Here is a 16363-nt window from a genome sequence, read left to right on the forward strand (position 1 = left end):
CTGTTCTAGCTGAGGTATTTATTCGATCGATTAACTGATTGGTGAATGCTAACATGATGTGATAAAATTTACACGCGTCAGAAGAGAGCCTATTTTAGGAAGCCATTAAAAGTTCAACTTGTTTTTCGACCATTACCTACATACATAAATATGTAAAAACATCTGAAGTGATAAAAATTTTTTTTTTCTGGTTTTTGGATTTGAAACAATTGCATGTAGGAAAATCTTCCTCAACACCGGACACGTTTTCTCGGAGGACATCCTGGAGATGAGCTACGGAATCAAAAGATTCAAAAGTTTTCAAAATGAACTGTCAATTATTAAAGTACATTAAATTCAAAAAAGTACATTCTTTTTATTTATTTATTTATTAAATAAAAACCGCTTCAGAAAAACTCACAAAAAGTTTTTTCTGACTTGTAAATGGTCTCAATCTAGGAAATTTAGAAGACCGTCTCTTAACGAAGAATTCGGTTGCGATTTTCCTCAATCCTTTAGTATCAGAAATTCAATTTATTCTTCAAAAGAACTTCTCTCTCTAAAATCACAAAAAATTTCTCATAGATATCTTAAAAAACTCCAAAATAATAAGTGTCAGTATGTAAATTTTTGTAAGATAAATCTTGAATTTATTACTACTGGAAGACTACCGAAAAACTGGAAAGCAGTTTTGTTACACATCAAGCAGGAAGAAAAGCTTGCAGTCCTAAACGGAACGGAAGTAAGTTTTCAGAAGTTCTTTCTTACAATAACTCATTTCATTGTTCAGTTGATAGTAATCGACAATGGATAGAAGTGAACGAAACGAAGAATAACTGTTTGCATCGCAGTCAGGCGGTCAGACAAGTAATATGATAAGAAGAGTATTCCTCAAGTGTACATATGTATATACACGCGACTTAAGCAATCGTATTGTACAAACTTTTCAATTCAAGACAACCAGACAGGCGACTGTGTCTCTGCAGCGGAACAATGAACTGGTCAGAGACTAGAAATTAACTAGTCTAAAATATCTACCAATATATATTCGATAATATTTCAATACAATATAATTAAATTCAGAAAAATTAAAGTACAAAGAAGCAGTTTTGTATATTTCGTTGATTTTTCACTTTTTCAATATTCATCCCACCCAGGTGTATTCCCTGAAATTTTAATGTTCAAAAGTATTCAAGGCTTTTCGTAATTTCTAAGCGATTGCATCACACACCATTTATTTCAGCACGTACATTTTAATCGTTTTTTCTTTCCGCTACAAAATTGCCTTAACATATGTATATATCCACACACAATTTTAAAACATTTAAAAAAAGTGAGCATTTAACTTTATTACGACATTCTGACAAAACGTGAAAAAATTCGGTAGAACGACGAGCTGAGCTACGAACAGCATTCGTCAAGTATATTTTTCTTTCCTTTAGCGATTAGTTTGTAGAAATGCTCATCCGTGCGCAAATGCTGTATATGTTTGTATATAAGCTTGAGATATGGCTGACAACTGTATACAGTCAATTATGGTCATTTGCAAATACACCATCAGCAGTCTGGACGTGCAGCGCCACTTTTACTCAATGCTATAAACATTCAAGATTTATATATAATATACATACATATATGCACGTGCCGGCTCCTCGCGAAGGCGGTTAAAATGTGAGAAAATGTTCACACCTAAAAAATAAATATCAAGAACTTTTTCCACCAACTGACGCTTTCGTTTCTCAGCAATGCCAACTGTTGCCTCTATTATCAAATCGTTTTCTCTCATTGCCACCCTCACTCATGACCTTGCTGACAACTGTGCGATTCTGCTCACACTGGCAGAATTTTTTAAAGCACTTTAGTATGTGCTATCTTGTTTTTATTTGTTGGTATTTTTTTTATCTACTTTGTTTATTTGAAAGTTTATTTCTGTACGTATTCTTTTAGCCAGCTTAACACGGCAAGCATAGAGACATATATATTTTTTCACGCTTTCTTTCGCCTGTTCGCTCAATGCTTTCTTCGGCGGTGTCTGTGAGATCTGGTAGTTATTTCTATTTATCTACGGTTGTGGTGGTTAGTGACATTGATGGCAATACCGCCTGTTGCTTTCGCTTCCGCTATATCCGTCCTTGCGGTTGACTTAGTATCATACAAGTATTATCACCAAATATGCAGATATTTCAATTTTATTTTAAAAATTGTTTCGCCTAAGGGGCTATATCTACTTGTGAATTTCAAAAAAGTTGATTTTTTTTAATATAAAATAAATAATATAATATAATATAAATTTTAAACTGATCCAACAAATAATTTTGAAGACATGATGTATTTGTATGAATTCTTTGACTTTAACCGTATTTTTCTGGAAACGCAGTTGTCAAAGTCGGTGAGAAAAAAGGTTAGCCCGATCGACTTGAAAATTTTATGTGACTTTCATAGAATTATTTGTCATGTAATGATAGAAAGAATAATATTTTTACCGTTTTTGTCAAAGTCAAAGCTTTGACTAGTCCTTCGATCATTAGCTGTATTAATATTTCGTAATATTTGTTTTGTTTTCGGATTTTAATTAAGTTTTTAGAGAAAAATTTTCCTCACCGCCGGAGCTCTATCGAGGTCCGGTATGGGATCAAGGAGATGCAAAGTTTTCACAATGGATCGCCAATTATTAAAGCAGATTAAATTTTTTTTGATATATTTATTAATACAAGTAAAATCCATCTACAAAAAAAATTCCCAAAAACACGCGTTTCTTTTAACCTGCAAGTGCATATAAACCCTTAAGGAAGTATTCTGAGGTTGAAATTTCAAAAAAAAAATTTTATATATATTACAAACTCAACCTTAAGAATATGTCTCCAAGAGAATTTCTCAAAACAATAATTATGTTTGGAGATAAAGCGATTTTAGTGACACGACATCCAACCCGACTGATTGAGATTGGACGCAATTTTCCCAAAACCTTAAACGCATTTCTCTCGTATCTTTTTTTTCATTATTTCTCAAATTGAACCTAACGATTTACTTGCAATGTAAAGAGAGTCGTCTCTATATAGTAATATATATACGTACTTATTACGACATTTGTATAAAATTGAAACTTTACAATTTTTTTAACCTCCACAAAAATCAAAGGAAATGGTAACAAAATTATTTTATTTTCGAATAACCGCAATTTAGCAAAACATGAAAAAAATTTGAAAATTTATTGTAAAAATATATTTTGTGAAAAAAAGACTTCAGGACCAGAATACCTCCTTAACATAGTAGAATGAGTAATAGCTCAACACTATTTCACGCTTTTTGAATAATTAACTTCAAATAATACAATAAATAAAAATTTGCATGGAAATATACATAATACAAAAGTTTGTCATGGCGTATGAGTAATATTATTTTCTTACTAGAATATTACTTTTTTAAATATTCTATATTGTTAAATATCAAGAAAATCTCTTTACTTGTACACATGAAACTAATGAAAGAAAAAATACGAAGTATTCGTTTTTAGAAACTGCGTAATCGCTAATCAAGAATTTTAGTCAAAAACAAGGGCGACAATAGCAGAAGACTCATTGAAATTACAATTCTGCAATTCTGCATACACATGTATACAAACAAGTTTATTTATATATTTTGAAAAGCCACAAGTTTATTATTGGTAACAATATTACATAATGACGGTTGCTGTTATCAAAGGCTTTGTGTCGAGACTTGAAAATTGTTATATGCGAAAACATACAATTTTGTAATTGGCACCTATTGTACATTCGCATACACTTATGTAGTACGCCGTTATTTACAGAACCGCCACAATAAGAGCAAAACGCCTTGTTAACCTTCCCACTAATAGCACAGTCCCGTGCCACACCATTAAGTGGCTTTTTTGTATACCGCCAACGTAGCATGCAGCAAAATGGTGGAATTTAATTGCTTTCGCAACAACAATACCATTAATTTTATTTCCACATCCCAGTCAATAGAAGGCAGTGCCAAGGTTACTCACGTTCGCACACTTAGTAACACACCCACTCTTATAGTACTATATACCATATAGAATAGCATGTGTACGTATTGATATATATAGACGTGAGTGTGTGTGCATTCAATGTCGAAGTGAAAATGCCAAAGCAAAAAACCGTTAGCATGCATTGCTTGCTTCCCCTGCCTCTTGTGACTGCTTCTCCGTTTTATTATACATTTTATCGTTTTCAATCATTTTGCTGATGTCACAATGACAAATTCTTGGAAAATTTCTAACATTATTTTTTTAGCTGCTTCATGTTCTCATACTTTCTACTAATGTACAGCATTCGTTTTTGTCATTTTGTAAATTTATTAAATTCACTTTTTTATATCCTGCAGCGAATTCCAAAGCCACTCAAGCAAAGCTACAGGTTGCAAGTTGCATCAATGATTATATGTTAGTTATAAAACTTTTTCACTTGTCGGCTACACACTTTTGTGCTTCTGTAATTTAGATTTATATTTAGCTACAACATACTGCTGAATAAGTACTTTTAGTTATGCTTATTTTCTAAACGTACCACGCGTGGCAAACTTTAAATTTCCAAAAAGTTGTACGATAGTAGACGATATTTTGAAATTTAGAAGTTTTTCTGATTGTGAAATTATGACGGCGGACGACGAAGCTTGAACTGACGCATAAAGAAGGACCGGAAAAAATTGCATTGATATATTAAAGTAATAAATCACTTAAGGGGCACAACTGGTCTGACAGCATAAAAAAGGAGCATTTGCGGAATAAAAAAAGAACTACAGTAAAATTGTTTTAAAATTTTAAGTAAATTATATAATTTATATTTTAAGAATACACCGTAAATTATGAAAAAAAACATACTTTATTAATTAAAAAAAGGTCCTGCACTGCTGCAGTAATTCCGGCCTTCACCGTGGATGAAACTTAATACAAATTTCTTTTCTAGAAAATATTGTCCGTACAATGACCTACGATCGAAAAAAGTCGAGAATTAAAAAATATGATACATAAAAAAAAGTTGAATTTTACCCAAATTTTGGTCGTTTTCGGCCTGCCGAAAATCGATTCTTGATCAGATCAAAAAACTGGTAGGTCAATATATGAAGAACTATATACAGAATTGCAGAAAAATTTGGTAGTGATCGGATTACTTGATCACTCTTGATTGAAATTGTAGAACAGACGCGTTTAAAGATAAACTAATTTAGCTGATTGAACTGAGCGACTACACTTTAAAAGGCTGTAACTCAAAAAATATTTTAGATAGCGATATAAAAATTTATTATGTTATTTTTAAAGGTCGAAATTTTGTATGAAAAAACGATTTTTTTTTTGTTTTAAGTTCACGGTTGTGGTACCCCTTAATAGCGATTTCCTACAAAATGTGTTCCCGAATTTCTGGTTATTAAAGCACTCCGCCACAAGGGCAGAGGTTAAACTTACAAACAAGTAAAAGATCAAAAGCAGCATGTTGGTCAGTTGGTACTTCCCGACCTTTACAAGTACGCTTTTTTAAAAATAAATAATTTTAGTAATTTTTTTCTTCCTGTTTTGTGGTTACCTTCTAGAAGTTATTGGACAAGTAGGTTCTATAAACTTTGATGCCAAAAAAGCACCTGAAGGTTAAACCTTAACTGCTGAAGAACGACCGCAGCTTGTCTTCACATATTATAAGGTTAGGTTTGGCTTAGATTTTCAGCTAGGATTCAATAAAAATTGATTTGCTTCTGTTTTTGACTTCCTTAACAAAATCACTAATTGTATCATCTCGAGCTTGGACAAAATCATAGGCATTTACTTTTTATATATTGTAAAATAAATAATAACATAAAAATACTTACAAAAAATATTTTATGTTGCAGAGATTTAATTATAGTCCCAACGCCATAGAGTAGCAGAAAGTACTAAATGCATTGTCAAATATGGAAAGATTTGAGAGTCCAGAGACGAAGTGATAAACAAAATAGAATTGCAGGTGTGTAGTTGTAGCAACAGCTGAGTAGCAAGAAATACATTAAAATGTATGCTGTCCACAGAAAAGTTCTACATTTTGTGACTTTCTCCTCTAATGCACTCCGTGGTATGTGATTATATTTACTTTAACTTCCGCCCTTGGCTGCAGAATTAGCTCACTACTTGCCTTGCTCGCCAACTGAGTTTCTGACGGTCGTCACAAGCTTACATAAATACATACTGAATTCGTTCGAAAGTCTTTTGCAGGCGCTTTTCTTCCATGTATGTTCTCTAGGTCAAGTTGTTATCCTACTGTGTGCGCAACAAGTTGCTACATTTGATGAATCATTGCCGTTGTAGACACTTGCTCTTACATACAAACATACGATAGCATGTTTTTACATTGTATTCATGTTTTGCAAACTACAGTGCAGAACTTTGCTTTGCATTGCTTTTCAACCCTTCCAATTCAATGTAATTTCATTTCTGTTAAAAGTTAAAATTTTACCGAATTTGTGCATCGCAATTTTAGTAGTTATGACAGAACACGTGTTCATAGTTCGCTTTTACATTTGTGAACTTTTGTAACAAACATATTGCATTTTATTGTATATTCTAATGTATTTGCGAGAGGTTTATTAAAGTTAATTGGTAACTATGTTGTAGACATGAACATTTTCAGATTAGTTGCAGACACGTAATCGTGAATTTATTTACAACTTTATTTGGATGTGGAACTTTGACCACATAGTAGATAAGTTGTTTGTGCTATTCGAAATACGTGTTCGGTTACTATTTTGTTCACTTTGTTCTGAAAAGTTCTTCGGTTATAGTCAAATTCTGTTATTTATTTGGGTTTCTGGGTGCATACACCTAAATTTGAATACTAATTGGTCGGTATTTAGGGTTTACGAATAAACAACGCTTTAGTACGAGGTGTGCATTTTGAATATTTTTGAAAATTTATTTATCAATATCTACTTTGTCCCCTTCAACTTGTGTCAACGCTTTTTCCAACGCGCGAAGCACTTCTGATATGTGCTTTTCGGTATGACCATCAGCTCTTTCTTCGATTCTGACTCTGACTGATCTCATCAATATAGGAAAAAGTCGTAGGGAGCCAAATCTAGTGAATGCGGTGGTTGAAGCATGATTACGGGTTTGTTTTGGGCCTCCTGATCGATACTAATGCGACATTGCTTTTGCTCAGAATTTAGAAATTACGGAAAAAACAAAACATCGATAATCGAATGAACACAGCCCACGAAAAATCAAAAATCCCCTTTTCCTTTGAACACACCTCGTAAAGGGATATACGAAAGTTTTGTCGAGTAAATTATAATATTATTAAGAAAAATAATATAAAATAAAAATTTTGTTTAATGTTTACAGATTTACCCAAACAATAGAACTAAAATGCTCATGCTTGGAAAAACATATTGATTGACCTCTCGTAATCTCACCTGAATCCCAATATTCTAATGTATTTTTCATTTTTATTAGTTTTCAAATCTGATTAATTTTCAGACAAAAAGCAGAAACAAAACAAGTTTTAATAAAAGTTTGACATCAATAATGAAATTTCGAAAGAAATAAAATGAAGCTTGTATAACGATAGTATATACCTTCTAAAATAACATACTTAAATTTTGAATGAATGTTTTAAATATTTTTTAAGCTACAGCCTTTTAAAATGTATGCCTTTTCAAATTTGCTGTCGTGATTACTCAGAGAAAAATTATCCGAACACTATCAAAAATATAACTTTGACAGACCAAAAACAGTAAAAGTTTTATGAAAAATTAGATTTTTTGTTCAAAAAACGACGCCATATTACCAACTTATGATTTTCTTTTCTTTGGTTAATACTTCACTCAGACTTCAGACTTTTCTAGTGTTAGTCATTAATATTAAATCCTTATTAAGCATTATTTTAATTTATTTTTATTAACTATAAATAAGTTCTAAAAATATAGAAATTCAATTTTCAAACACATTTTCAAAATCACTTTAAATATATTAAAGATCAAATTTGAACCAAAAACAAAACAAAAATATTCACATGTTTTAATACAAATTATTAAAATGGCTTTAAAAATAGGATTCTAGCCAGTACAAGCATGTTAATCCTTATTGCGATTTTCAATACACTTGTTATAAGCCTCAGCTAAGATTGACTTTAGGGAATTTTGTTTTATGCGGTTTCGGCCCATTTTTTGAGCGCCATTCGTTAGATTGTTGGACTGGACGCCATAGTCATAAATCTACGTCTGATCACATGTAATTTGGTGAATGTTGAATCGACCTTTAAGAGAAATTCTGCTTTCTTTCTGATGTAAACACGACAATTTTTAACCACTGTTTCTTTAACTAAATAACAGGAGTAGATGGATGACTCACATGAGGTGACTTCACTACCTTCACTGCATACTTTGTGCACTTAAATACTTGTGTTCGTACTTAAGTAGACTTCGTAAAACATTTCTGCAACACTTTCAACGATTATGTAGCCGTGTTTCTATTGAAAACATGAAATGTCAAGCAAACCTGTCGTTACATTTTTTCATGATAAAAATCGCCAGACAAGCTTTTCGCGTAATAAACAAACAACTTACAAGTATACACTAATTGATATATTGAGATCAAATTCCACACGAACATAAAAAAGTTGTAGCAATCTATGAAAAAAATGTTATCTATTTGGTTTGCGTGCGTGGTTTAGATAAAGCGATCCGGGTCAAATTTGATCAGATGGTATAAATAATTTCCAAATATGTGATAATAGGGACCCGTTATAGACCTGGATAGATAATGTTTGAAAATAAAAAATATCATAGCAAGATGAAACACATCGAAATCAAAAGATCAAATAATTTACGGGGATCTGAGGTCCGGAAGAAGAACGGGAAGGGCGTGGTTGAATTTTTAAGGGTTAAAATGCTTTATCCCTATTTCTGGCAAAAATACGGTTCCTATAAAAATTACTTGTATGACAATATTGTAGATAATTAAAAGATCTATAACTTTTGTTTATAGACTTTATTCACATACCCTCAAAATTAAATGTGAAAAATTGACATAACCAAGTTTTATAATTTTTTGATATTAATCTTGTAAAAAAAAATGTTGTTTAAAATATTTAGTTTTTCTCCTTATATTGACCTAATATCGGAAAAAAACCCTAACTATAAAACAAAAATTCTGAAGTCAAAATATCAGATTTTTTAAACAGTCAGTAGGCTTTATATTCATGAAAGTTACTACTTTTTTGTGTGGTATAAAAATTATATACACCTTCGTGAAAGAAAAAAATTGTTTATATAAGATACAAATAAAAAACCCAAAAAATTGGTTATTTGAATTTTCACATACATTTTGAGGTTATAGATCTTTTCATTACCTACTACATTACGATACAACTATTTTCTATAGAATTTGTAGTTTTATCGAAAATTTAGATAAACCGTTTTTAATCCTTAAAAATTCAACCACGCCCCTCCCCTACTTTGTCACGATCTCAGATCGCCCGTAAATTATTTTTCTTTTAATGTTTGTCATTTTATTTTTCCGAGGGGTTTCATCGCACTATGAATTTCTTTCTATTTTTTTATCATTTTCAAAGGCTTCTGCCCCAGTGTATTATTTATTTAAATTAAACTTGTTACACAATTACCTTTTTATTTAAGTATTTGATAAGATCCCACTAATTAGTAATGCTTAGTGTAGCTGTTGATCACATTGGTATATTTTATATGACATTTTATTTTCACAATTGAAATTTTTTTTGTAGGTTTTGTAACTAATTATATCTCACATAACTGGTCATATTTCATCAAAGTTATATTAAGCATATGTCGATATTAAAGCATTGGTTTCTCAATAATAGTAATTTAAGCACAACTTTTTCATTTGTTACCTGATAAACTGCATGCCAAAGTAATGTATTTTAATAAGAATTAAAATTTCTTAGAATTTTCAACACTTTTCTGAGTTGATAATACTACATGGTTTGTGTGAACTTCTTCATAACCCCTTGATTGTAATTATGTAAATATATTTAAATATATATATAATATATTGTATTTTAACACATATCTTTAAGTTAACTATCTTTTAGCTTTATTAATATTGAAATAATTTATATTTGACACTTAATTTAACCAAATTTGTTAGTGTAGTTGTTATTAATTTATTTGAGCAACAACAATATTGTTTAACCAACAACAGTGGCAAGTAATGACTTTTTAAAAATGCACTTTTTATATATATATATTTTTTTTTTTTTGTAAGTTTAAATATTTGTTGTTTTTTATTTACTATTTGTATGTGGTTTTTTACTCTTAACACTAATATTTTTTTTTTGCTGCGTTTTTATTTATTTGCGTAAATACTTTTTTGGTTAATGCATATTTTTAATCAGAATTTGTTTCAACAGATTTTAAATTTTTTTAACAATTGTTTTATATTTAAATATACTTGCGCTTACGTTATTTGTTAAAACGCCAACAACTTAATTTTTTAATTTTTTTTTTTACTCATAGGCCAAATTAGATCTTTTTGCTGTGTGCACAAAATTTGCACTTACTTCATTTCTGGAGAATTTTCACCAAACTTTTTGTATTAACACTGTTTCAATTTCTTAATAACGTCAGAAGTTTTGGCCCGTTAACACATTTTGAAACTCTATTTGCTTATTTGTTAATACATTCTCACAAATTGCATGATTCAATATTTTTTTTCGAATATTATTATTATTATTTTAACAAAATTAAGAAGGTTTTTATTAATCTCTCCAATATCTGTCATAACAACCCTCAAATATGTATTTTATTTTAAAATTTGTTAACACTTTAGCTTTCCTCTAGATATATAGTTTCAACAGTTACTAATTTTTTGTACCACAGTTTTTTAAATCACACACTTTTTCAACGGTAACAAACCAACGTCAAATATTTCATTCAAAATTTAGTTTACATTACTTTTTCACTTTTATAAAATTATTGTAGTTTCAACAACTTTCATCGCTTTAACAAACTTTTAGTTTTAATAGTTTCAAAGTTTTTTCGAGCGCAAGCTTGCACAATTCGAAATTGCGAGCCACTTTAACGATAACAACAAACCATTTGATAACACTTATCACACAAAATTAATTTTCCAAAGTCACTAAAAAACTTTAGTAACTTTAAAATCAAAATTTTCACTCTATGTTTTCAAAATTGTAACATGAATTTTTTTTTCAATCTTCTTCAAATTTTTTGTTTTGTCATATAGTGTTCACTGTTTCACTTTATAAGAAGTTGCTGCCACTATTGCTTCGTTCGATTAGTTGTCGAGCGCTGAAAGTATCTCAATGTACTGAAGATACTTTGCAGATGACTCGTGCTAATATAGTAGAACAAAACGCGCAACGCCAAATAATTGCGTTTACCAAATGTTTTGCAAGGATACACAGGGATTTCACATTCGCATGTACAGACATTGCGAATGATAACAGGACGCAGGCAAAAATAAAAAAAATAAATAGCGCTTTCGAGCAGACGCAACAGTTTCGAACATCATTGAACGACGTGTATACATACATGCAAGGAAGTATTAAATACCAGCTGCAACCAGAAACAGCTGATAAGAAAGTTCGTTACAACTTTCGAATAACCCAAGACAGTTACCAGCTAAATTTTTAGCTTTTATCTTTAAGCAACAGCTTTAAATGAAAGTTACTGACAAAATGTTTGAGTGAGCATTTTAGCTGCGATTGAGTGAGAAATGGGTGCTGTAAGTGTAATAAATGGGTGCTCACTGCGTCGGCGCAGTACGTTGGCCTTATATTTACCTTGAGCTATATTTCAAGTTCATCTTGTCTTATGTATTTTGCTTGTGGAGAAGAAGCTTTCGAATATATTCACATATGTACATATATATTAAATTTTGTTTTATATAAAACACGGAAAAGTTTACTGTCCATTCCGTGGGCGAGAACAATAAAGAGAGTTGAAAGCTTAGCAAGCGTATTGCTATTAATGTCTAACAGTAAATTTCTCCTTTTGGTATTAAGTCTTTAGTTTCATTTTTTGAATATGAGTCATTGAAACATCATATTTGGGCATCTGTTAAAAGAGGATTAATGTTTATTTCAAAACTTTAAGACTTCTTAACAAAAGATCTATTAGGTATTAGATGGTCTGCTTCCATGTTTGTCAAATTATAGCTGCAGATAAGGTCCTTATTGTGTTTTGAAATATTTTTTATTTATATAAAAATTTAAAAAAAATCGGAACATTAAAGTCTTTGTTAGAAAAAAATTTATATTTTAAGAGAAACTATATGATATATATGTTTTTGCACTAAAAAAAAACATTATAAAACGTAAACAAGCTCTTTATTTTCAATTTAAAGCGCTCCTAATCATATTTCTTTTCGCATGAATATAACATGGAATTTTTCTTATTTTGCATTAAACAAGTAATCTACAACTTTGAAGAAGTACTATCCTAATACAGAATTCTCCGCTCTACAGGAAAGTTGCAAATGATTTTTTTCATAAAAATATTCGTTTAAAAGTTATACACAGTTAAAGTTATAGTGCATATGTACTGACTTTTCATACAAGATTGTTATAAATTCTATGTTACTCATACAACATGGTGTACTCTAAGAATACAGCACATTTAAAGTATAACTTTAACAGCTTATACTAAATGCTTTTTTCTAACGCTGTTGTTATCCCAAATCCGACCTTACTAAAATCAAGAAGCATCTCTGTTAATTGAATTGAGACTATTATGTTAAAGTTCGGTGTGACAAAGATAGACACCACAACTGAAAACTACAAGAAGTGAACTGGTCACTGTTAAATATGCCCTTTAACTGTCTCCACTCAAAATTTCGACCAATTTGTTCTGTCTAAATTTTTAACAATGGTATTTACAGAGTTCTCACATCCCCTACTTTGTCGCTTTGTCGCGCTATTGCCAAACTGTTAACACGTTAAAATTCTAGACAGAGAAATTTCAAATGTTGCAACAGACTTTCCCCAATTGCTGTTAGCAAACTCCCTTCTCATAACAATATGTTATTAGCAGTATTTTCTGTGAAAGCCACATAAATATATGTACGCTCCACTACGCTTTTATAGAACTGTTAGTTCTGCTCTATGCATGTTGTTGATTGCAACACACCTTAACTTTCCCTAACATATACACTCGTACATATGAATTCACCTTGACATTCACAAGGCTCGTAGTGTGCCTCAGGCATACTCACGCTACCACATCCACCAAGTAAACCGAAGCATATTTACAATGCTTGCATATGACAACTTCTGCCGGAAATTCACACAAGCTGATGAAAAATCCTTGTGAACTCTACTTCACATCTATGTATAGATATATACATACAGTACATCTAAATGTGTATTTGTCTGGATATTGGCTGCGTCAAGTGTTTATGGCGTCCGAAATCCATTTTGAAAAAGTTTGAAATTACATTTCTCTTGTTAAAGAGTATACTCGCATTTGTCTTCTTGTTGTTATTGCTATGTGTAACGCTAGTTGCAGTCAAGACAAATTTTCTTCCTTTCAGTTGTTCGGATGAATGGCTCTATTGGTCTTATAGTTTTCAGAACTGGCTATGATTAGCGATGAATGTCACCTGCTCGGCTAACACTGTGCGCACTTAATTGATATATCCATTTATGTTGGTTATTGGCCTATGGTGTTTTCAAGTTGTTCTACGCGCTTTTATTCCTCCTACTAATGTTAGTTTCACTGCATCCAAAATTATCGGTTTAAAAATAGTTGCAGCATTGAAGTTACCAAATAAAAATTTTAAAACGTCTGCTAAAGAATCAAATAGTGATATAATAAATCTTCCATTTGCAGCGCTTAATGCAAACAAAACTGCACCCATAAGTTTCAAATCTGGATTTGCTATAAATGATGTACATTAAAACCATGCAGTTCCTTTGAGATATTTCAATTATTGTAAGAACATTTAATAAAAAAGATAAAGTTTAATTACTTGTTATGGTTATAGACCACGAAAAACTTGGTGACAACTGACTGGCTCCGAACAAAGTTATATGTACATAACTTGTGTATTTTTAGAAAGAATGAAAGACTAGAAGCAAAATTTCAAATGTTCAATAGTTGTGTATGCGGTCTTATGAGATTTTGTTATAATTAAATAATTATATATATATAATAATTGAACCGTACTTTTCTCTTGAGTGGCTTACATCACTGAAATTACTTCAAGCTTGATTCTTAATAAATATTTCTTTTGTTGTCCAATGAAGTTACCAAACATTTTTTTTAAATTAAATATTTTAATATGTGCGAATTTTTTTATACAAAAATAAAATTAAAATAATTAAATTAATAGTTATTTATTTAAATTTAAATTTAAATTTAGTTCTAAAACAATTTCCTTTTTCAACACTTAATTATGTGATTTCAATTACAATTTTTAATTGTTTTTTCAATTTGGTATTTGAGATTAAAAAATAAAAATAATACAAATAATAGATTAAACAGTATTGCGGAACTAAAAATTGTATTTATCTTTTTAATCCCGTGTTTGCAATTACAAATTTTTTTCCTGAACCTATACCCTGAACAGTGTATATTGAATTTACTACGCAGCTTTAAACACCCAAAGGGAAACGTCAGAGACCCTATAAAGTATATATTTAATTGATCAGCAAGACGAGCTAAGTGAAACCATATTTGTCGGTCTGTCCGTCCGTTCGTCATACAGACTAGTCCCTCAGTTTTTGGATATCGATCTGAAATTTTGCACCCGTCCTTTTCTCACCAGGAAGCTGTTCATTTGGTATATCGGTGCCATATGAACTGAAAGATTGGAATAAAGTGCTTGTATGGAAAGCTTTTTCATTTGACGAGGTATCTTCAAAAAATTTGACATGGGTTATTGTCCAAAGCAGCGGTGCAAAAGAAATTGTTCATATTGAGTCACTATAGCATATAGCTGCCATATAAACTGACCGATCAAAATTCTTGTAAGAAACCTTTTGTATTTATAAAGGGTATTATAGCTTCGGTGCAACCGAAGTTAACGTTTTTTCTACTAAATTCTTTAGGTAGCATTATTTTGCACTCTTATGTTGCAGTGAGAAAATCGGACTATTACCACGCCTACTGCTCATATAACACAGTTTCAAATTCCATCTGATTCTTTCACTTTTCAATCTATAAGACATATTATAGAAACTCAGAGAGAATCCGTAGCTTATAATAATATGCTCTTCTACCAAAAATGGGTTAAATCCATTATATACTTAATACAAAAGTTTTCGAATTTCCTTTTTACTTTACCTTTATCGACCAATATGTGAGTTATCTCAATAAAAATGAGAGAGAGCGTATTTTACTAAGAACAATGTATCTTTCTGCCTAAAATGGATAAAATTGGGTCAAAACTTGCCCTAGCCGCCATATAACTAATATCACGAATTTCGAACATTCGTCTGACTTTTTTCAATATATATTGGTGATGGTGGTACACTTATACCTTAATGAAACTCAGGGAGCATATCATAAGTATGTGACAGGTGAATAGTATGGGGTACTGACAAAAATATTTTGCCAATTTGTCAAGTTTTGTTGAAAATTATGTGATTTACCACGGAATATGAATGGAATTGGTCTAAACTTCATATCCATAATATACAAAATTTCGATCCTCTGGTTGACATTTTCTATTTGATTGTAATTTATTCGCGATTTCTTCAAATAATGGATGTTTAATTCTTTCGCAACATTTTTTAATATAAAGCTTTGCCAACATCTGAAAGTATTTTCCTGGCTTTGATCATTGCAAGTTGCAAAAATAAGAATCGTTCGATTACACTCGAACTTAGCCCTTCCTTACTTGTTTTAAATTTAGTTTCATTTCGTTAAATTTTTTCATCATCGCATTCATTAATCCCTAAAACATATAAATAACTGGTTTTTAGCTTTGATGGACGGAAACTCACAACAACACACATATGCGTAATTAATTCATTTGGTTGTCCACCAATTTAATTTTTATATGAAAATATTTAAATCGCAATATAAATATTAATATTCGCAAAATAATTGTAAAAACATTTAAAATTCGAAAAACTCACCGGCTAACTTTAAATAACGACTGCTTAGCATGCAGAGGAAATACTTGCATCAGACATATGTGCGCGCCATCTAGCGCAACTTTTGGCCTTACCCAAACACAAAACAACATACATTTATTTGCATATATATTTACTAACTAAATAAGATTTTCTTATTTGGACTTAACTGATTTTTAATACCCACTTTTTATATGTCACACAAAACTATAATTTCACATTAATTTTCTTCACACTAACTTTGCCACTTCTTATTAGAAATTGGCACTTTTCTGCGCGATACAATGAAACACACGCTGGGC

Source organism: Bactrocera oleae, chromosome 5 (assembly GCF_042242935.1).
Source record: "Bactrocera oleae isolate idBacOlea1 chromosome 5, idBacOlea1, whole genome shotgun sequence".
NCBI lineage: Eukaryota > Metazoa > Arthropoda > Insecta > Diptera > Tephritidae > Bactrocera > Bactrocera oleae.